At 38.6% G+C, this 24,663-nt stretch overlaps 1 protein-coding gene and 1 non-coding gene across 2 annotated transcripts in view; both read left to right on the top strand.

The window, feature by feature from the left end:
- Cstpp1 (centriolar satellite-associated tubulin polyglutamylase complex regulator 1) overlaps window positions 1-24,663 on the top strand; it is a 174,987-nt gene that overhangs the window by 110,821 nt on the left and 39,503 nt on the right. The window lies entirely within an intron of this gene.
- On the top strand, window positions 10,120-10,192 carry Trnaa-agc (transfer RNA alanine (anticodon AGC)). Its single transcript has one exon. It is a non-coding gene; the product is annotated as a tRNA-Ala (tRNA).

Below are 24,663 nucleotides of genomic sequence, written 5' to 3'. Positions count from 1 at the left end.
GTGGTCTTCTGGGTGTGATTCTTTGCTTATTTTCAAGGTTTTATCCATGTTATCATATGGATTAGTACTTTATTCCTTTTCACGGCCAAATAATATTTCATATTGTTTCTATAATATTACCACGTTTTAGCCATTTATCCATTTATCCATTGATAGACATCAGCTTGTTCTCACTTTGGGCTATTATAAATAATGTTGCTATGAACATTTGTGCACAAGTTTTTGTATGAACATATGTTTGCATTTCTCTTGCATATATTCCTATGAATGGAATGCTGGTTCATACATTACTTATGTTTTCCAAGGCAGCTGCTCTATTTTACATTCCCATCAGCAATGTGTGTTCCTACCAACACTTGATATTATCTGTCTTTTTAATTATAACCATCTTGGTGTGAAATGGAAGTTCACTATACTTTTGATTTGTTATTTCCCTGATGACTAATGATATTAAACATATTTATATGTGTTTATTGGCAATTTATACATCTTCTTTGGAGAAATATTCATCCACATTGTGGTATGTGTCAGTAATTTTTTCTTTTTTTTTAACTGAGTATTTTTGTTCATCTGTTAATGGACAGTAAGTTATGTAGAGTTTTGGCTAATATGAATAAAGCTTCTAGGAATATTTTTGAGTATTTTTGTGGACATATGTTTTCATTTTTCTTCAGTAAAATACCCATGGTAGAATAGCTGCCTGACTGCTTTCCAAAGAAGTCGTAATGTTTTACCTTCCCCCCAGCAGTATATGAGAATTCCATTTATTATACTTCTTGGTTAACACTTGGTATTATCAGTCTTTTGTTAGTTTAGCCATTCTAATGGGTATGAAGTGATATTGTAGTTTTTGTTTGCATTTCCCTGATGACTAATAATGTTGAACACTTTTTAAATTGTTTATTGGCCATTTGCATATTCTTTGTGAAGTGCCTCTTGAAGTCTTTTGCCCAATTTTTATTGTTTTTTTGTCTTTTGTCTGTAATAGGGATTCTTTATATGTTCTTATATGTTCAAATATGTGTATCATGAATATTCTATCTGTAGTTTATTTTCTTAATGATGTCTTTTATTTAGCAGAAGTTTTTAAAGCCCATTTCAGAATTTTTTTTTTTCTTTTAGAGTTAGGGTCTTTTGGATTCAATCTAAAAAAATATTCATTTTCCCTATGTTGTGACTAAATTAACCTGTATTTTATTCTAAAAGCATTAGGGTCTTAGGTTTTATATTTAGGTCTATAACTAATGTTGAATTGTTTTCTGTAGTTGGTTTGAAGTTGGGGTCAAGTTTTTTTTCACCCCTCCCCATGTGGACAGCCAGTTGTTATATAACACCATTTATTGAAAAGACCCTTTTTTCTTTCATTTTTTAAAGACTTTCTTTTCCCCACTCATTTGTTTTGGGTCCTTTGTTCAAAAAAATCAGTCGATCATATATGTGCATGTCTGCTTCCGGATTATGGATTCTGTTGCACTGATCTAATACGCACCCTTCAACTTTTCTGAGATTATTTTGGTCATTCAAGAGTCCTACCATTTATAATATTTAGAATGAACTTGTAAATGTTTATTTTCTTGCATCTGGTAAATGTTTATTTTTTTCATCTATTAAGGTGATCATATGGTTTTTCTCCTTTCTGCTTAATTGTGATATTATCCTTTTTATATACTGCTGGATTTCTTTTACTAACATTTTGTTAGTGATTTTTGCATCTATCTTGCATGATATATGTTAGGCTATAAGTTTCTTTTCTTGTAATATAGATCATCTTGTTTGAGTATCAGGATTACGCTGGCCTGAAAAATCAATTTAGAAATGTTTCCTTCTTGGAGCTGGGACTGTGGCTCAGTGGTAGAGTGCTCGCCTAGCATGTGTAAGGCCCAGGTTTGATCCTCAGTACCACGTAAAAATAAATAAATAAATAAATAAGTAAATAAATAAATAAATAAAACAGAGGTATTGGGTCCATCTACAACTAATTTTTTTTTTTTTTTTTTTTTTTTTAAAAAGACAGGGTTGGGGATGTGGCTTGAGCGATAGAGCGCTCGCCTGGCATACCCAGGGCGCTGGGTTCGATCCTCAGCACCACATAAAAATAAAGATGTTGTGTCCACCAAAAACTAAAAAATAAAATATAAAAAAAAAAGAAAGAAAGAAATGTTTCCTCCTTTTCCAAAAGAGTGTATGTGAGATTGGTAATATTTCTTTTTTTATAAATGTCTCTTTTCTACAGAATTTTCTGGAGTTCTAAATTAGGTTTAATATATTTTTCTGGCTCTTTTTCTTACAATTTTCACATATATAATTATTTGCTTACATTCTGTCTCTCATTAGACTGTAGAACATTTATCTGTCTTTGTTACCCTGTATTCTCAGCATCTAGCCAAGTGCCTAGTTCAAGTAAATATAAATAAATATTAACTGAATTGTATAAATTAAAGGGAAAATAAGAGACTAGGAAAACTGAGAATTGTGACAAAATACCAAAGGCAATATAAAAAGTTTTCCTTTTTAAAAGTACATTGGGAGCTTAAAAATTTTAATGAGTTTTTTTTTTTTTAAATTCAGTGGTACTGAAATCTTTAAATAAAATTTTGTCTTATATCTTAAAAGAAAAAAAGTACATTGGGAGCAAAAAGAACAATGAGACCCAGGTGGGTGGTAAAATATTAATGAATAAAAGAAAATAGAGCACTCACTTCTGTTTTGGTTTAGTCTTCTCTGTTAAAGAGAATGCTCTTTGGATTGGAAAAGATAAACACTGGTTCCAGGGAATGAAATCAAACATAGCTGAGATTGTAAGAGATCACCTAACCATTTTGAATGAGCTCACGTTCCTTGACTTGGTTTACATTCCAAGGTACTGAGGACTAGGGGATGAGTGGCTGAGCTGTGGCTGGCGGGCATCAAGAGTGAGCACCGCACCGGGAGGAGAAAGGGGGGTGGGTAGGGGTAGAGAGAAATTTCAGAGGATTGGAGTCAAGAAGCTAATTTTCAGAAGGCTGAAGGCTGGTGATGTTGACATTTGTCTTAGTGAGAGTCTTCAACTGTTTATTAGCAGGAATAAATTTAAAATATTCAGAAAACGAAATTGTGATCACTATGAGTTTATCAGAATTTATAGAAGATGAGGAGGAGAAAGAGGAAGAAAGGAGAGGGAAGAGGAAAAGAGCCCAGGGTTGGTGGGTAAAGAAGACCTCATTTCAATCCCAGCTCCTTTCATTTCTTAGTAAAATGACATGGGACAAGTTAATAATAACTTCCTTATTGGTAAAAATAGAAATAAACAAAGAACCTACTTAATAAGGTAGTTCTGAAGAATTTTTTTTTTTGTACTAAGGATTGAACCCAGGGGGTACTCAACCACTGAGCCACATTCCCATTTTGTTTAGAGACAGGGTCTCACTGAGTTACTAAGTGCCCCGCTAAGTTGCTGAGGCTGGCTTTGAACTCATGATCCTCCTGCCTCAGCCTCCTGAGCCACTGGGATTAGTTCTGAAGATTTATTAAAATTTTATTTGTGTGTGTGTGTGTGTGCGGGGGTGAGTGGGTACTGGGATTGAACCCAGGGGCACTTTACCAATGAGCCACGTCCCCCAATCCCTTTTATTATTATTATTTTTAAAATTTTGAAAATAATGATACTGTGTGTTCATCTACAACTTTAAAAAAAAAAATTGAAACAAGGTCTCAGTTGCTCAGGGCCTCACTAAATTGCTAAGGCTGGCCTCAAACTTGTAATCCTCCTGCCTCATCCCAGGTAGCTGAGATTAAAGGCATGTGCCCCTGTGCCTGGCTCAGTCCTGAGGATTAAATCAAATAATGTATATAGGGCTTATCAAAATCAGTAATAACTGTGAAGACAGTGATGATAAATGATGGTAATGAGAGTAATACTGAAGGAGAAGGAAGAACAATCATGTGAATTTATTCCCCTTTTGGAAGAGATTATTGGACTATTAAATTGGGAGGAATCTGTATTTAGTATAGCTATATTTAGTATATTTGTTGAGTTTGATTGGATTTCAACAAGACCTTGACAGTGTTTCCGTGTATCCTGTGAAGAAGCAGAAGGCAATAGGCTGATGGAACAGTTATACCCAAAGTGTGCTTGTTCAGCACCACAGGGTGTACAACCTGTTCTAAGTTACAGGAATCATGGCGCCTTACCTCCCCATCCTTTATTTCTTATGAGAAAGTACATTCTCTTGTTCTTCTTCATAACCCCAATGTCAGTATCACTTTTAAGAAAACTGACAATAATTTTATAACATCACCTAACATCCAGTACAAATTACACTTTCCCCAGTTGTTCCCAAATATTTTTAATCCTCAGCACCACATGAAGATAAATAAAGTGAAGGTATGCCCAACTACAACTAAAAAATAAATATTAAAAAAAAAAAGAAGTGATAGAGCAGATACTGTTTGTTTTCTGACCCAGGATCTAATCAAGGTTTATATATTATACATGGTAATGTCCTTTATTTTCTTTTAATCTGGAACAGACCCCCTACTATTGTGTGTGTGTGTGTGTGTGTGTGTGTGTGTGTGTGATTGGCTTCTTTAACTTATGTTTTGCCTGACCCTCCTGCACTAATGTGTAAACTTCAGAGGGGAAGGGATTTGGATATTTTTTGTTCAGTTTTAGCATGAAGAATGGAGCCAGTCATTTAGTAGGACTTACTAAATATTTGTTGAAAAAAATAGATGGGTGAATGACTAATACATGTATGATGTGTGCCATAAAAGGTGATTTAGAAGATGCCAAAGTTGCTGAGAATCTAATCTGTTTTGTTTGTGTGAAACTTTGATCTCTGTTTTACAGTCATATGTGTTCCAGGCTTGAGCAAAAGGCTCATTTGAAAAATCAAATGGGAAAATATAAATGTAATAAGTGTAAATAAAAATTGAGTTAGGGGAGTAGGGGTGTAGCTCAGTGGTGGAGGCTCACCTAGTATATGTGAGGCCCTGGGATCTGTCCCTGGTGCAAAGAGGGAGGGAGGGAGGGAGGAAGGAAGGAAAGGAGGAAGGAAGGAAGGAAGTTAAAAAATACCTAACTAAAAAAGTTGGTCAAGAAAAAGAAGCATGAGAGCATGCACCCTGAACAGCCAACCACAAGAGACATAAACTGAGTATTGGGCAACAGGTGCTGTGACCAGCAAGAAGTGAAATTAACTTTATGGGATATGAGAATAGAGGCCGGGATGGGGTTGTGGCTCAGCAGTAGAGCACCTGCGTAGCACATACAAGGCCCTGGATTCGACCCTCAGCACCACATAGAAAAGCACAAATAAAATAAAGGTATTGTGTCCAACTACAACTAAAAAATAAATATTAAAAAAAAAAGAGAATAGAGGCCATAATGAAGAAAGGTGATTTTTTTTATTCATTCATTTTTTTTATTCAACACATACTTATAGAGTACCTGCCTTATGCCAGTTTGTGGTACTGTATACATAGAATTGAACTAAACAAAGTCCCTGACCGCACAGAACTTAACATACAATGATGATCAAACAACACCCACAATAGGAGTTTAGTTGTGAGCACTGTGCTTTCACAGGGAGACAACATAGTGATATGGTAATGAGCAGTAGTTTTTGAGTCTTACACATAGGTTTGAGTCCCAGCTGTATACTTCTGCAGTACTAGGGATTGAACCCAGAGCTTCATGCTTGTTTGGCAAGTGCTCTATCACTGAGCTACAACCCCAGCCTTTGTTTTCTTTTGTTTTTTGAGAGAGGGTCTCTTTAAGGTGCCTAGGCTGGCCTCAAATATAGTGATCCTCCTGCCTCAGCCTCCCTAGTAGCTGAGATTACTGGCATGCAGCACTAACCTGACTCAGCTGTATACTTTTTTGTCTGAGTGATGTTGGATAAATTTCTTAACCTCTCAGAACCTGAGTTTTCTCCTGAGTAAAGTCCGGGCAAATAACAGTACTAGCTTCCTAGCCAGGAAAGGGACTCAAATGGTAAAATGTGATAATTGCCTCACATGGTAACTGGCACTCACTAGATTCTTGATAAATATTAATTGTTATCTTCATCTTTATTAACATTGACTAACTGAAGCACGAACCAAATGGTGAAGAATATTTAAAGAACCAGGAGCATTAAAAAAAGTGAAGAAAAAAAAAAAAGAAACATGACTACTGATTTCAAATATTTGATGACATAACATGTGACTGGGGCTTGCTTATTCTATGTGACTCCAGAAAACAGAGTTAGGTCCAGTGGGTAGAAATTATCAGGAAGACAAAATCACAATGTAGAAAATTTTCTTAACAATTAGAATTGTCCATAAATTGAAAGAGCTGCTTGGGAGGCAATGGATTTTCTGTCATTAGAAGTAATAGATCAGGGCTGGGGTTGTGACTCAGCACTAGAGCGCTTGCCTAGCACATGTGAGGCCCTGGGTTGGATCCTCAACACCACATGAAGATAAATAAAGTGAAGGTTTGTGCACAACTACAACTAAAAAATAAATATTAAAAAAAAAGAAGTGATAGAGCAGATACTAGTCATGCACTATCCAATATGGTGTCCTGTAGTCCCCTCTGGCTATTGAAATGTAATTATATACAATTATAAAAGCATACCATAGAACAATAGTTAACAAAGGGTGGAAGAAGTGGAAATGGAGAGTTATTATCCATATGGTATAAAGTTACAGTTAGGCAAAGTGAATATGTTCTAGAGATCTGCTCTACAGCATAGTACCTGTAGTCAACGAACCTGTATTATGCACTTTATATATTTTTAAGAGAACAGATCTCATTTTAAGTGCTTTTACCACATACATAAACAAAGTATACAAGGAAATTTTGTGGGGTAATGGATATGTCTGTTATTTTGATCATTATGATGTTTTCTGGAATATTTACATGTGTCCAAGCTCATATTGCACATATTAAATATGCACGGATTTTTGTATGTCAGTTATATCATCATAAGTCTGATTTTTTAAAGTAAATACAATCAAAATTTCTTAGTTATATTAGGCAAATTTCAAGTGCTCACAAACTGGTATGATTAGTGGCTTCTACCATGTAGGACAGTGCAAAGTAACATTTCCAGCATCACAAAAGTTCTATTGGGCAGTACTTTTCTATTCAATCACTGAACACAGACATTAAGGAGGAAATTCAGACAAAGATGAGAAAAAAAAAAAGAGTTGGTTTAATTAGGTGACTTCTAAAATCCATTCTAAGCTTGAGCTTTATCGATTCTTAAAGATCATATTTTTTAACTGTGTGTAGTAGAGAGAGAGTCACTGCTTCACTTCAGGATAAAGGAAGGATAATTCTCACAGAAACAAAACTTGTATCATTTGGAAGTGTTTTTATTTTATCAATTTGACTTAAAAATTGCTTCTTGCCAGGCTGGCACATGCCTGTAATCCCAGTGGCTCAAGAGGCTGAAACAGAAGGATCACAAGTTCAAGGCCAGCCCTAGCAACTTAGCAAGGCTCTAAGCAATTTAGTGAAACCCTGCCTCAAAATAAATAAATGAAAATGGCTGTGGGGTGCAGTTGTAGCTCAGTGGTAGAGCACTTGCCTTGCACATGTAAGGCACTGGGTTTGATCCTCAGCACCACATAAAAATAAATAAATAAAATAAAGGTATTATGTCCATGTACAACTAAAAAAAAAATGTTTTTTTAAAGGATGGTGATGTGGCTCAATGGTGAATTGACCCTGGGTTAAATCCCCAATAATCTCCCCCACCCTCAAATTGCTTTTTGGCTGAGATTGGAGGCTCACACATGTAATATCAGCAACTTAGGAAACTGAGGCAGGAGGATCACAAGTTTGAGTCCACCCTGAGCAACTTAGCAAGACCCCATCTCAAAATCAAAAATAAAAAGGACTGGGGGGGCTGGGGTTGTGGCTCAGGGGTAGAGCGAGCACTCACCAAACACGTGTGAGGCCCTGGGTTCAATCTTCAATACCACATAAAAATAAATAAATAGAATAAAGGTATTGTGTCCAACTACAACTAAAAAATAAATTTAAAAAAAAAAAGGACTGGGGATGTAGCTCAGTGGTAGAGCATCTTTGGGTTCAATCCCAGTACCATACACCAAAAAAGAATTGTTTCCTGTCAACTCATCACTCTAATTAGAGAAATATCTAAGGAGAAATGGCCAAGAAGTGACATGACCAAGACAAAGTACATTATATGTTGCATCTTTTTCCCAAACTTTCTTAGGATTTGTTTAGTTTAGCCTGAAGAGCTCTTGTGACACTTAAAAATCACTGAGGGGAAGAAAAGGGGCTGAGCTGGGCCAGTGGCTTAACGGACATGAGGGCTGAGTCTTGTTTCAATTGCTGGTATTGGAGAGGATTTCATCTGTGAACTTTGTTCTCTTGTCCAACTCCAGTTTCTACAGGTTTTCTTTTTGCTTTTCTCTGCAGTCTAAAGAAAAAATACAAATGTGATTATTAGAAATACTAGAGCAGTAAATTGTTTGAGAGACTTGAAACACCCTTTTTTCTTGCCCTTCAAAGCCTTAAATGATACTTGCTTCAGTGAAGCTTAATGATCATTAACAGCAGTCCTGCCTGGATGATGTAATATATATTTTGACTTCCAATTGAAAGAAAATCTCTTCCAAACTATTCTTTGAGTCATACAGAATATTTTCTTTTTTAATTTTATGTTCTTGGGTATTATAGCACCTTGTCATCACCTGCTATATACAAAATTCCCATATCTTCCTTGTACCAAAAATGAAGCCTGGAATCTCCACTAACATGTACAAATTCCTAGCCCTTTTCAAATATGTTGTTATTTGCTTATTTTCTGTATTGTGGAGTAATGTCCTGGGGAAACAGAAATAACACAGAAGAGCAGTACTTTTATGGATGATAGTAACATTGCAGACCAGAGCTTTTTGTGTCTCTGTGGCTTCGGTTTAGAATAACTGTAGATTGGCAGGGGCCAAGATATTTTCAATTTTACTTGGTTAAGTAAAAAACTACATCACAACTAAAGATACCCTGTTTCCTGTTAACTTACAATCAGATACACAAAATGAACTGACTAACAAGAAAACAACTAGCCAGTCTGGGGGGTGGCCAGAGAATCTATACCTTTAATAAGCACTCCAGGTGATTCTGATGAACAGGCAAATTTGGGGAACTGCCCTAGGCTACGTTATTTTGTAAAAGATTTTTAAAACACATATTTTTATTGTAAAATATATGTAACATAAAATTTGCCATTTTAAAGTGGCATCAAGGACATTCACAATAATGTACAACCATTACCACCCATTTACAGAACCTTTCCTCATCCCAAATTGAAACTCTGTACCCATTAATAGTAACTCTTATTCACCTCTATTCTACTTTTTGGCTCTGTGAACTTACATGTTCTAGGTACCTATTATAAGTGAATACATAATTGATTTTTAACAGAAGTTAAAATTATTAAAATTATTTTTAACAAAAGTTTAATTATTTTCTTGCCTGGAGGCATGCGTCTGGGTGAAGGGAAGTAAGCATTAATTGGGTGCCTTAACAGGAAAAGTCAAGGTCATGTTCCTATTTACTGGATTTACCTTAAGCAATAGAAAACTTTATTTATAAACTTTGGTTTCATGGAATCGTAAAGACTCCTTTATCCTAATTATTTTTATTTTGATCTGTGTGTTCATTTATAGAATTTATTCATTCAAAATGGTTACTGACATTTAGTAGATATTCAGTCTTATTTTCTCATAAAATTTAAAGCATGTTTTTGGAAATTCCTTCTCAATTTTATCATTCTAAGCTGTTTCTGCAATAATAAGGCCTAGCAGAAAAAGAATTACCATCAAAATGGTTAAAAGTTTAAAAGCAGAGGAATTGCTGCTTTTTAGTTTCTTTTTATAGAAAACATCTACTTCTGAACTGGGTACAGTGGCACACACCTGTATCACCAGTACAAGTACAAGTGAATCACAAGTACAAGGTCAACCTAGGCAACTTGGACTCTGTCTTGAAATAAAATAAAACAGAGGCTGGGGAGCTGGGATTGTGGCCCAGTAGTGGAATGCTTGCCTAGCACGTGTGGGGCATTGGATTGATCCTCAACACCTCATAAAAATGAAATAAAGATATTGTGTGCGGGCTGGAGTTGTGGCTCAGTGGTAGAGCGCTTGCCTAGCATGCACGAGGCCCTGGGTTCAATCCCCAGCACCACATAAAAGTAAATAAAATAAATGCATTGTGTCCAGCTACAACTAAAAAATAAATATTAAAAAAAAAGATATTGTGTGTCCACCTACAACTAAAAATAAAATTTTAAACAAAACAGAGGCTAGGGATGTACTCAGTGGTAGAGCACTTATCCAGAATGCATGAGGCCCTGGGTTCAATTCCAACAACAACACACACACACACACACACACACACACACACACACACTCACAGAATGTACTAAAAGCCACAACAAATAAGTCATCTGTTACATAATTTAGTACTCGACTATAACCCTCTTAACTTCTTTTATATCTCCTATGTAGCAGGAAGCTTCTTTAGGCCTCATGTACTACTCTGGGGAAAAAGTCTCTATCCTTTCTAGAGCAGGCCTTCAGGCACCTGCCACTTGGCATATAGAACAAAGGAAGTGACTATTTTGTTTATTTTAAAGAATATTCCTTAAACTTTTAAAGCTATCTATCTGTGACATGCTCACCACCTTCCCTGCTTGACTGTAAGTCTGATCCATCACTAACATAGTTTGGCAACACCTAATTATGTTTGTACAAAACTATGGAATAAAAAGCATTACCTGTTATTCACTTAAACCTCTAATCGTAAATCATTTTCTATATCTTTGTCCCTGAGGTTGGACCACAGTATTGTGATAAACCATTGGATGATAGATCTTCCTACCCAATCCTTTTCTCTATTGAAAAAAAAAATGTATTCAGGTTTCTACGTCTCAAATCTCTAAAGGCTATTCTAATTACCTAGGTCTAACCCTGTTTGAACTGAACCCTCTCTGGCACAGATCTACTTTGTAACTTTGAGCAATATTTATATTACATACGTAGCTTTCTATACAATTATTCATTGAACATATAACTTCAGATAATAATGCCACCCTTACCAAAAAGGATTAGTGACTACTTATATCTGGAAGGGAAAATGCCTTCCTATTTTTCCTTCTGAATTTTCCCTTTGGTCCCTGGCCCAAACAAAGAAGTGTAGCATCCATGGCTACCAAAAGGAACACTGCCATGCAGCCTTTGAAGGAGTAGAACAAAGCCTTTACCAGTGTGTTTGTAGGATCAGCACCTTGGAAACTTGGGGGCCCCACTCACACCCTCCTTGGGAAGTCCTTTTCCTAATGTTGCATTCAGGTATACACCAATATGCAGGAAAGACATTCTTCCTTTAACAAGGTTACTTTTCCTCCCAAAGCTGTGAGGAAGGTGGGGAATGGAAAATGGGAACTGGGTATTCATACTGCAAATGTTTTGAGTACTGCAAATAAAAATGTTTGATAACTACAGTCTTGCTTTTATTGCCTTATTATACTGTTCATTGGAGAAAGTGTTTTCTTCGGCCACCTGACAATGAAAAAGATTTGTCTTTTCCTGACTAGATATATTGGTAGAACAAGATAGTCAGATACTACTGAAATTGACAAATCAGTATTGGAATATGGTAACACATTTCTCCTCACTGCCCTTTCCAATTCATTGATAATTGCTGCAAATAGTACGAATGGGTTTGGGTTAGGCTCCCTTTCTCTCCTTATCTATTTCAACTTATATTTTTAGTTTAGTTCCCTTGCTCTGATGTCCAAGACTTTTTCTTTTCTTTTTGTTTTGTTTTGATACTGGGGATTGAACCCAGGGGCCCTTTACCACTGAGCCACATCCCCAAAATTTTTATTTTAAGACAGAGTCTCGCTAAGTTGCTTAAGGCCTTGCTTAGTTGCCGAGGCTGGCTCTGAATTCTCAATCCTCCTGCCTCAGCCTCTGGAGCCACTGGATTACAGACCTGTGCTACCATACCCAGTTTAGACTTTTTCTTTTTTTGGTAGTAGTAGGGATTAAACCCATGGCCTTGCACATGCTAGGCAAATGCTGTACCACTGAATTATACCTCCAGCCCTTATAATTTTATTTTGAGACAGGGTCTTGCTCAGTTGCCCTGACTGGCCTTGAACTTGTGACCCTTCTGTCTCAGCCTCCCAAGTCACTGAGATTATAGGTTTGTGCTACCATATCCAACTGTATCCAGGACTTTAAAGAATTTGCCTCTTCCCCCAATCATTCTTATTTTATAGCATTCAGTAAGATTTTTTTTATTTAAAAAATACCTCTTCTATAACATGAGTCACCTTTAAGATTTCCATACCTTGTATCTCTTAGTTTCTATTTTTAGTGCAAAATGATTGTAATTTCATTTTCCTTAAGACAGGTTATGAAGATTTTATTTTTTTGGCCCTACCTCAAATTTATTCACTTTTAAATAAATTTGAGGTAGGGCCAAATTTATTTTTTTTAATTTATTCAAATTTATTCACAGCAAAAGAAATCACTGGCATAGCATTTCTGTATCAGAAGCTAATTGAGTTAAATGTATTACTTTGATATTCCTTTTACTATGTCTTTAGATTGATCTAGGCTGTATATTTCGACTTTGGGTATTCTGAATTAAAGTTGATGCCTTTAACCCCCACTAGTTCATCTGCATCTCTTCAAACAAAGAGGAAATGAACTTTTATTGTAGTGTAAAAGATTTAAGTCCCACATGAGAGCAAATTTATTAGACATGAGATTATTTAATGCTAGGTTTCTAAATAGTATTGCAGAATACCCTTCCCTGAAGTTGTTTTCATTTTTAATAGAATATATACTCATTATGAGGAATGGATTAGGTACAGATCTACTTGAAAGTCTAAGATGACAAGTTAACTCTTAAAATCATTCTTTAGAACAAGTAATTGTATCTTATTCTGTGGGAAGTTTAACACTGATTTAATTGGAGGAATTAAAAGAGCCTGATGCAATTTACAGAAAAAGCCCTCTTAGATAGATTTTTTTTATTTAGCTTGCCAAACTCTAATTCCCACTCACTAATGGAGAGTCAGTTTCCATGACTGCTAAATAAAATATGAATTTCTCATATTCCTTGAAGACTATTTGTGGGTCTTGACTTGGGTCTTTGTATTTTCTGAGGAGCACATTCTAGTTTAATGTTTCTCATCCAAATATACAATAATAGTTACATTTACTTTACAAAAGATGCATTCCTCCCTATTCAAGATTCTGCAAGGCTGGGGTTGTAGCTCAGTGGTAGAGTGCTTGCCTGGCATGTGTGAGGCACTGGGTTCAATTCTCAGCATCATATATAAATAAATAAAATAAAGGTCAGTCAACAACTAGAAAAAATATTCTTTAAAAAAAGATTATTTAAATGGCACTATTTAAGCCATTTGCTTGTAAAACAATAAATTTTAGAACAATAGCCTGAGTTCTGTTTGTCTCTCCCCATCTGTCCAATGCTTAGAGATCTCGCTCAGCACCTTCTTTACCCTTTTTCTGTCATGTGGAGAGAGAAGTTATCTCCGAGGTAGAGAGACCTTTATAAACTCCTCTCTAGCAAGAGTATTATCATCCTAGGTTAAAGTAGGAAACAGAAGACATGAGGTCTAGAAATCCTCAGAGTGACCCTGTGTGACAGATAAAATGTTTGTATGAAGAAACATCACTCCCTGGGACCTACATTAAGCTACCTAATCTTTAATGCCATCATTTCTGTGCTCGTAGGAGGGGAGTAGCAATACCAATCTTCCTCTGGAGTTTGGGAGAAATTTAATGAAATAATGAACTCCGTTCTACTTAATTCTACTCTTACAAGGGAACATATTGTTGACTTTCAGGAGAATGAACTATTTGGGGGTCCCCAAGGGGCCTGAAAAATCTATTACCTCTTCCAGCACTAAAATAGGACTATTGTAAAAAGCTAACCCACTGCCAAAAAGTAAGCCATTTATTCTGTGGATAGATCAGGTCATGTGTGGAAAAAGGATTTTGATCTCTTCTTTGGAGAAACTATCACTAACTAGATAGATACAAAGATATCTTTTTCCTTCTTTCTTAAAAAAAAATCAAAACAGAAGTGTAATTGTGTTTGATGGTTCACTTTGGGAGAATATTAGGTTCAGTCCTGGAACTCATTAAATCAAATGATTTACTGTTTTTTAAGACCTTCTAGAACAGCTGGGTATGATGGCACATGCCTGAAATCCCACTAACTTGGGAGGCTGAGGCAAGAGAATCACAAGTTCAGCCTGAGCAACTTAGAGAGACCCTGTCTCAAAATAAAAAAGTAAAAAGGGATGGGAATGTAGCTCAGTGGTAAGTGTCCCTGGATTCAAGCCCCACTATGAAAAAAAAAAAAAACCTTCTAGAATATGCATTCTCAATGGAGACAATATTGCCTCCAAAAGGGTAGAAATTATTCCTTTGGGAGGTAAAACAATGTGTGTGTGTAAGTGTGTGTGTAAGTGTGTGTGTGTGTGTGTGTGTAATTGTGGCTCCCAGTACCAAAAAAAGTTATATAATATGCCTAGGATATTAAAATTTCACAGTGGAGGAAGACAGCTAGGAAAAGTGTCTAAAAAGGCTCAGGTGGGGGGGTGGAGATAATGGGAAATAAAAAAGGTTGAGAAACATTGCTGTAGTCTATAATAAGAATGTATCCGTCAGTTCCTTTTTCAGACATGTTTGTCCCTAAGCATAGGCAAGCTGCAGATTGTCAGGTCTAATACAGATTGCTATTGATTATTCTTTCATTGTGAGAGGAACTGAGTACATAGAAAACTTGAAAGAAGATGAAATTTTACCCTAAGGGGTAATGGTTTCAGGCAAACAACTTAAACGTAAAATCTGCCTGTTAGAACCAAAACTTTGTACTTAAATAAAATGTGGTTAAATCTTTAAAGTAAGAGTTTTCTTTTTTCTCCTGCCCTTTTAGCCTTACAGAAAGGCACATCAAGAATAGGAATGATCTTCAAAGAGCTTCACAGAAGAAGCCAGATTGGGAGAACAAAGAAGGTGTGGTCCCCAAAGGCAGGACAGGAATAATTGTCTAAGTAGTAATGTTAAGAATGAAGCTTCCATGAGAATTGGTGGGAATTGACATTTAAGAATTTAAAGAAATGTTGAGGGCTGGGGATGTGGCTCAGTGGTAGAAGTACTTGCCTAGCATGCACAGGGTCCTAGGTTCCATTCCCAGGACTGCAAAAGCAAAACAAAAACATATACCTAAATGTGCAGTTTGTTGTTGCTGCCAGTATTAGTAAACATTTATTTATCAAAGTAGTTTCCATTCCGTCCCCATCCTATGTGTTCTCTTAGCAGCCTCGAAACCATAGAATAGCAGTACTAAAACAGACGTTCTCTCCAGCCTCTGGACCTTTCCTTGCAGCTTACTCATCCTGTTCTTTGATGTACATAACCATAATTTGGAGGAAAGAGTAACACCGATGATTTCTTCCTGCTTTCCCATGTCACAGTGAGGCTCAGGACAATGAGTATTCTTTCTCCAAGCCAAGCATTTGCTAAGCATTGCTATGGGCATTGAACTGCCTTATGGAAACTCACTCCATCCCCTGCCTAGGGAGCTCTTTAGATCAAATAAGAAAATGGAATGAATGCTAGAGAGGCCTTCAAGCTCCCTGTCACCCACCCATCTCCATCCCTCTCCCCAATTCCAAAATTTAACACATTGTCCTTTTCATGGTTCCTCCCTTCAGCTTCTTTTTGTTACCCACTGGGCGGGTGTATCCAGCCTCTGTCACACGGGGCCCAGCAGCTGGGCTCCTCTCTCCTGGTTGCATTGCCGACATTCTTTTCACATCATTTTGTCCTCTCTGCTGCATTCCCTCCATTTGGCTTTATTCCCTCTGTGCAAACTTCTGTTTCAAGGGACAGGAGTTTGCCAAGGAGATGCTGGCAGAGAGAATCCAGTTCCCTCTTTTCTATCTGAAGAGCCCAGTGTCACTTATTAGCATATGAGAAGAATGGTTGTAAATAAACATCAAATGAGGTTAACGAGCTACAGCTCATCAATATTAATGAAGTCCACCTCTCAGCCTTGAAGTGAGGTACCAATGGCTCTAATCACAAGAAGTAGTTTCATAAGGCCCCAATTACAGGACAAGAAGGGTCAGATTCAGCCTGTTGGAATGTTTGTCATTTCAAGACCCTAGGAATGCTGCAGAGAAAGGCTGTCTGATATCAGATCTGTGCTTGTGAGCTCCTCCTTTATTCAGATTACATCTGTTTGTCTCAACAGGTGGAAACCTAAAGGAGCAAGGATATGTCCGCTAAGCCAGAATCTGGGGTGGGAATATTCCAGGTCAGTATAGTTCCCAAATAAAAAATGAAGTCCCCAGAGTACCAGAATTCAATTTCTTACCACCTTTGATCAATAACCCCATGAAACCCAAATTTTTGTTTCCAAATCACTGAAAGAAGATCTGGATACCTTCTAAGCCCAGCTTAATAAAGAAACTTCCATTTCATGTAGCTCAGGTGCTAACCACCAGTTAGATTCCCATGCCTGTATCTAGAGCTGTCATAGAGTATAAGTATAGTCATCATTTATTGAGCACTTACTGCATCCCAGGAACTGTACTTAACAGTTTTGATATGTTATGTGCCCCTCACAGTAACCTCATGGGGTTTTCCCACTTTATAGATGAGGAAACTCAGAGATTTTTCTGTAAAGTGTCTAAGAATACACAAGTGGCAGAGGAGGAACTCAGATCTAGATCTGTTGGACCATAGAGCCCATGCTCTTAGTCACCACCCTCCATGGTGTCTCAATCAGTGACATAAAGTATGCAAGCTTTTATGCTGCTCCTTCCTGCACATCCTTCTCCAGTTGAAGAGACTAAATACAAAATTGCTCCCTGAAAGTAGAATCAAAGCACCTTTTGGAAATTATTTTTTGAAAGGAAACATATTAAGTGTGCTTTTCTATGTATATAAGTTTAGGGTCAGAAGCAATGTGCTTTAAGAGTGTACATGCGCGCGTGTGTGTATGTGTGTGTGTGTGTGTGTGTGTGTGTGTGTGTTGGGTAGCCTCAATGCTGATTTATGCATCTTGTCACACTAGTTCCTTTTAAAAGCAGACACCTTCTATGAGGCAGTGACCATGGAATCCAGAGAAGCCACCTGGCTCCTATGACTGACCTCAGCCTATGATACTAGCCCAAATTACACTATTTCAACAATTGAACCCCTAGTTTATTACTAAAAGTTCATGCTCTCCACCTCTTATCTATGATTTCCTTCAAGGTGGGAAGGAGAACCTGATGCTTCATCAAGTGATTGTTATCCAAAAGCCACACCTGATAATTTTAAAGACAACTCATAGTGAAAGGATCTGAGGGTGAAACAGCCCTTTTGTTGTCTGCTTTCCTCTTTGAAAACCCAGGGACCTTACTTGTTAATTTCTATTTCAGCAAAATGCCCAGCAATGTTTCCACAGAATGGCACCCAAAGCCCACCCATGCAGGAGCCTTTCCTGCCACCAAGGTAACCAAGAGTAGGAAGCAATTGAAACTGGGCCTTCCTTTCCCAGGCCTGTGACTGTCAACTTGGCTCAGAAAGAAGCAGACTGATGACTTTGTCTCCTCACCCAGTCACACTACCACACAGTTCTCATTTGAGCCTGGTCACATGGCTATGCCTTCTTATGGCCAAACAAGGATAGGCTGTTTCCATTCTTTGCACTCTGGATTTAGCCTGGACATCCTGAGATGAAACCCATCAGGACCCCCAAACCTTGAAGCTTTTCCAGGGACAAATTGCATGCAGTGGTAAAAGGAGGAGCTGAGTTGAGCAGTGGAATAGTGGATGGTGTGCAGTCGGGATGTTTGCAAGAGCCAAGGGGTTAGTTCATTGCTGCTTTGTATACTCAGGCACACCAGAAAACTCAGATTAATAGGCTGTTTATTCTTCAGCATGTTCCTTGAATCAAAGGCTCTGGATGGTATTATTAAAGAGTGTTTGTGAGAGCGCCCTGGAACACTCCTCCTGGGCTCTGCTCACTGAAGAGGAACCATTGAGGCCTTTCATTTCCTGGGCAGCATCCCTCTCGCTCATTGCTCACTCTAGTATAAAGGTCTGCAGAACCTTTGTTAAAAACAGAGTCTTTTGTTCTGTCTTTATGAGGTCCCATTACCTACAGCACCTTGGTCCGTTGCACTCTAATTATTTAATGTTCTTGTCTTTGAGCTACCTGAAACTAATGAATGCAGTACACTCTGTCTCAGGGAGTTGTTTTGTTTTGTTTTATTTATTTATTTAATTTTTTGTATGTTGGCTCTATTTGGCACCAGTTCCCTCTTTAGGCAGTATTGTTCATTTTTAAATGGTTGTTTAAAATGAATTTTTCCAGGAGGGGAGGAAACATCCCCCTGAACCCTATTTTGTGAAGCAAACAAACATATGCATTTTGTTATTGAAAGATTTTCCTCAGATATAATGAAGTTTCTTCAGACCTTGCAAGTGAAGTATGTTGAATCATGAGAAAAATGTTGAATTAGTAAGTGCTTCCTCCACTACCACCCACTGTAGTAGAGATTTCTATAGGAGAAGGTGGCCAAAAGAATTAGGAGGGTGATGACTTCTCCACAGTCTCTCCCAATGCCCCTTCAGCAGCAGCATGCTAGCATATGAGTGGTCAATGTTCCTGCTCCCTCTCGTGTTTATACTTTTCCCGTGGCCTACAAAATATTGTCTTTCAGGTCTTCTAAAACTTCTCATATGCATGCACTCACACACGTGTAACATATCCCTCCAGAATATTGCAAAGGAGTCAGAGGTCACTCATTACTGTAGTCAGTGCAGACACTCACCACAGGATAGATATGCATACGTATCAAACAAACCCAGTATAAGTGATAAGCTATAGTTTTGAATCTGGAGCAATCCTTAATTGCCACAGCCAGAGGCCAGAAATTGAAATTGGTTCATATATCTGGGATGAGAACACTAGAAACTATCTGGCATCCTGTAGCCCCAGGTTCCACCAGGGAGGTGCACCTTGGAGCAGTGGGAGTCCAAAAGATGCTGTCGCCTCGCTTCCCTCCAAAACCAGCACAGCTGTTTGGATGAAGACAATTTGCCATATATACACTGAGACTAAGATGTATACACACAGCCTGGCGTCACGCCTGATTCCTTCGGTGAAGTCCATCTGTTTATCCAGTTCCAAATCCCACAAGGCGGTCACCAAAAAGTAAATAGTGAGAAGGGACAGAGTTTTTTTTCTTTCTTTTTTGATAAACATGTTCCAATGAACAAAACAGATTTTGCAAACACATTCCATCCAGTAAATCTTACCCTCACAGCTGTGTGAGGAGGGGTTGGAGGAGAGAAGGATGGGGCGTGGGAGGGACTTGGGACTTGATTAGGAGAATTAGAAAGCTCATTTATCCACAAGACAATGGCACTTCACTTCTATCCACGTCTTGTAGGATGGAAATTTGCTTCTGTCCATCGTTCTAACCCCTCCTTCCAAACCTAGGATTTGTGATACGCTCACCAAAGATAAGACCTGGCTGCAGATATCAGCTTCTCTAGCAGAAATGTTCACTTACCCAAACTCGGCTCCAAACACAAAGAAACAATAGGAGATGGAAATGCTCATTACCTTGATTCCGTAGAAGCCAATGTGTAATGACACACCGTATACATGTATTGAATCATCACACTGGACTCCATAAATATGTACAATTATTATGTGTCTTCAGAGAAAGGACATGTCCTGCACCCTTTTCCTCTCTACTGACCCTGATCTCAGCCACTCCAGCTGTAATGAACGGCCCTCCATTCAGACAATGAAGTGTTGCCCCAGAGCACCCCATCCAGCCTGTCTCTGCTTCACATCCTCCCCTTTGACTAGGAGAATGAGGGACTGAGCTCAGATCAAGAACTTGGATTCTGAAGATCCGGGACAAGCACAAGAAATTGACCTTTTGCCTCAGAGGCGGCTGGATGTTTGTGTGTGTCTGTTCGATGTCGAATTGGCTCACTGAACCATTCAGGAGTTGTTTTTTAAAAATGTTCTCCTCTCTCCTCATTTGCGGGTCAGATGCTTTGGATAATCCGGTGGAATTCTCTCTGCTTCACTGCTGGCCACTGTCAGACACAGAGTGCTAAATCCTGTCAGTCGGTGACTTGAAATGATGATGTGTGAAACAGTGCTGCAACTTGGACATCCTGAGCTCCGTTCACACAGACTACTTTGCCAATTAACCATGGCAGTGAAAGGTGGCAGTGTCGGGGAAGGGTAGTTTCTACAGCCTTTACCTTATCTTTATTCTGGGAACATCTACCTGCCCATGTCCCCACCCTCCCCCATGGCAGAATGTCTCTTCCGCAATAAGTGAGTCCCTGGATTCTGTTTCATTCAATACTGCTCCTTTCCCAGGCCTCATAGGGCAATTTCTTTAACATATTGCGACTTACCAGAGACAGAGAAATAGCATTTGTGTGCAGAATAGGGAAGAAAACACTTGCTGCTGGCTCCTGTCTCAGGGTCTTTGCCCTTGCTGATCCCTGTCTTGCTGAATTGCGGGGTTGGCTCCTCTCATCTGGTCAGTTCTCACCTCCAGTGATACCTTCTCAAAGAGGTTGTCCTCCACTGTGCCATCAAATATTGTCCTACCCATGATCACTCTGTCTTACCACTCTCTTTTACTTAACTCATTGCCCTTATCGCCTTCTGAAAGTATTTTATTTGCCTACTTATTTATTGTCTATCTCCCCTGGCTTCACATTCACCCACTAGAATGTAAGTACCATGAAAATGGGGATTTTTGTCTGTCTTATCTCTGGCTCTTTCCCAGAACCTAGCATAGTCTCTGGCACACAGTTCATACTCAATAAATAGGTAAGAACTCAGCAATGGCCAGCACAGTGGCACACACCTGGAATTTCTGTGACTTGGGAGACCGAGGCAGAATTGCAAGTTCAAAGCCAGCCTCAACAACTTAGTGAAACCATCTTAAAATAGAAAATAAAGGGCTGGAGATATAGCTCAGTGGTAGAGTACCCCTGGGTTCAATCCCCAGGACCACAGAAATAAAAGGGGAAAAAAAGCAATGAAGAACTCTACAGCAAATATACACGGTTACTGTGAGGAAATGGTAAAGGCAGAGGGACAATTGTTGGAGGAATGGATGAAATACAAATTTTCATATGCTGATTTTAATAATAGTTTTAATTACAAATAAAATGTGTTGCGTGGATGGTCCCATGCATTCAGTTGCTCTGCATTGCTTCTAACTCACACTAAACTGCTCCCTCTTGAGTAGGTTAAGTCAGGGTCATGGAGACCAAGTGCTACAGACATTCTTGCCAAGCTGGCATAATTAAGGCCACAAAGGTTGCCCACTTCCAATTTCCACTGGATAGTGTCTGGCTTTGCTTTCCATAGGGCAGGAGCCAGAAGAAGCTGGCACAATTTAAAGCAGTTGAAAGCCTGGCCTGGGTATCTCCATCCAGCCTTTATTATGACCTTGCCTGCCTCCAGCTACCAAAGAAACCACATTCCTGTGTGCAGGTGGGGGGCCCACAGCACCTTCTGTCGGGAAAGCCACAGAGGGCGGGTGGAGGGTGCCTTAGCCAAGGTGCCATACTGTGAGACAGTATGGCCAAAGGAAAACTTCCTTTTAGTCTGGCAGACACGGGGCACTCATCTCCTCTGAAGTCCTTCACCTAAATGAGAAGTATTCGCTTCTCAGAAGTTACCTTTGTCTTGTTAGGGCAAGACCAGTGCCTAGTGTCAAGAGACAGAGATTAAAGATTAAAGAGCCTCCACAAGGGAAAGGGATAGTTTTGCCTGAATCTCTTAATTTGTTTTTTCCCCCATACAAGTGCTTTCATGTTGTGGGTTCCCTGGCTTACTCCCCAGCAGTTTGTAGTCATTATTATCATGACTTTGTGGTCTCATTGATATTAGGATGGGTTTCAATAGCTGTAGGGGACGCTTCCACGCTCCACTGCTTTTTCTTGTACATGGCCAACAACTCTTCTGTTGGTTTCAGCCTTTAGCCAAGCCCACTCCACTCCACGCCCATCTCTTGCCCTGTCTTTTATTGATACTGTGTTGACTTTGCATGCCTCTGTTAGTTCAGTTTTCTGAGCACCTGTGGAGAATTAACCATCTCTCCTTGCTGCTGGGGATCACCCAGGCCTTTGATCTTTTTGATTTCTGTACTTTGGGAAATGTTGAAGGACTCTCTAACCCCACCAAGGTACACAAAAGGTGCTGTAGTCCCTGCAGCCTGGCCTTCTAAACTATCTCTGCTTAGAGACCAGCAGATATTCAATAAATACAGACACATGTAGGTACTATTTGTTAAATGTTTACCATGTTCCATATACTGTGAATGAGTCTCATTTAACCTTCACTCGTTGGACTAAAAGGACATGCGTGAACTGCCCCAGTCATTTCTCTGACCCTCTCATTCCTTTCCCCCTTATTTTCTTGGCTTCAGCCACACAAGCTTCCTGCCTGTTCTTCCTGTCTATAGGTGCACTACCTCCTGAAGGCGTTTGCAGCCGCTGTTCCCTCCACCTGATCTTCCTCAGATGTCTGTATTGTTTACTCCTTAACTTCCTTCCAATTTTTGCTTAGGTATTAACCTTCTCTATGAAACCTACCTAGACCACTCTATATAAAATTGTACTACCATTCCCGCCTCACACACCCTAGCCAGCTTGCTCTGTTCTACTTTTTTCCATTATACTTACTATATGTACTTGTTTATTTATTACCTGTCTTCCCCACTGTAAGATAAGCTCTATCAGGGCAAGGAGCTTGCCTATTCGTTCCCAAATATATCCTAAGCCTAAAAATCAAGATCTGGCACATAGTAGATATTTTATAATATCTATTGAATTAATGAATTTTGTCCCTCTTAAAATCCTGTGAGAGCCAGATGCAGTGAAGCATGACTATAATCCCAGCTACTCAGGAGGCTGAAGTAGGAAGATTGCAAGTTCAAGGCCAACCTGGGCAATTTAATGATAATAAAAAGAGCTGAGGTTGTAGCTCATTAGTAGAGCATTTGTCTAGCATGTTCAGTTCCCATTACTACAAAAAAATTACAATAGGGCTGGGGTTGTGGCTCTGTGGGAGAGCACTTTCCTAACATGTGGAGGCACTGGATTTGATTCTCAGCACTGCATATAAATAAAGGTCCATTGACAACTAAAAGAAAAAAATTTTAAAACAAAAATAAATGGGCTGGAGTTGTGGCTCAGCAATATAGTGCTCACCTAGCACACGCAAGGCACTGAGTTTGATCCTCAGCACCACGTAAAAATAAATAAATAAAATAAAGGTATTGTGTCCAACTACAACTAGAATATAAATATTTGAAACAATATGGGGCTGGGATTGTGGCTCAGTGGTACAGCGCTCACCTAGTATGCGCGGGGCCCTGGGTTCGATCCTCAGCACCACATAAAAATAAATAAATAAATAAATGGAATAAAGGTATTGTGTCCAACTACAACTAAAAAAATAAATATATAAAAAAGAAAAAAATATGAATAATAAAGCTGTGAGGTAATTACTTCTCTTATCTCATTTTAAAGATGAGGAAATTGAAGCTCAAAGATTTAAGAAACAATCTTGCCCCAGATTATTCATTTTGTTAGTACTGGAGCTGGAACATGAATCCAGGATTGACTAACTCCAAAAAGTACACTTTCAACTACAAGGCCAATCCTGACTCACAGAAACTATCCGTTTAAATGCAGATTCTCACATTATAACCCCAAGGATTCTGCTTCTGCTTCTATAGGTTTGGGATGCAGATAATCCATGAAGCATACTTTGAGATGCATTAGGATATACTACATTGCCTTTAAGGGTTTGGCATCTACATAGTAAGGCACAGATGAAATTCATTGGACATTTTAGACTACTTTGTACCAGTCCCTGTGATATATAAAGGCAAGTGATTGCAGGTCCCTACCTCAAAACTTGGTCTAGTAGGACCTTGGAACCCTGCCTTGATTCTGCCAGACTGTCTCCTTTGACAAGCTCCATACTTTTTAGGCTTTAATTTCTTCATCTAAAATGGAAATAATCATCAATCAATTGCTTGAGATCTTCAAAGGCCAGATCTATGATGTTGTGATTCCCAGGCCTCTTTTTAAGTTGTGAAGTCACAAAATAGACTAACTTCCAATGCTGAGAACAGTGATGGGGTGGTGATGGGGCAGACAGATGACAAGTCAGTCAATAATTCAACCATCAGTAAGTAGAGGAATACTTAAAATCACATGCTTTGGATTCAAGCAGACCCATGAGTCAAAGTCTCAATGTGCTGCTTACTAGTTATGTAAATTACTTCACTTTCCTTGTCTGCAACTAAAACAAGAATGCTTATCTTACAGGACTGCTTTGAGGGAACAGATAAGAGTCATGATGCACAGCATTTTGTTTGTTTGTTCTCTCTTTCTTTCTGCAGGAAATCCCATGTGTAAACCCCGGGTCTTGCACCTGCTAGGCAACTGCTCTACCACTGAGCTACATCCGCAGCTCTAATAGGCAGCACTTAGTAAAGTAGCTTAAAAACAGATAACACACCCACAAGGCAGTATATAAGCAGTGATAAG

Source organism: Marmota flaviventris, chromosome 9 (assembly GCF_047511675.1).
Source record: "Marmota flaviventris isolate mMarFla1 chromosome 9, mMarFla1.hap1, whole genome shotgun sequence".
Lineage (NCBI taxonomy): Eukaryota > Metazoa > Chordata > Mammalia > Rodentia > Sciuridae > Marmota > Marmota flaviventris.
Note: the sequence above shows the minus strand (reverse complement) of the source record. Positions and strands in the feature narration are given on the sequence as shown.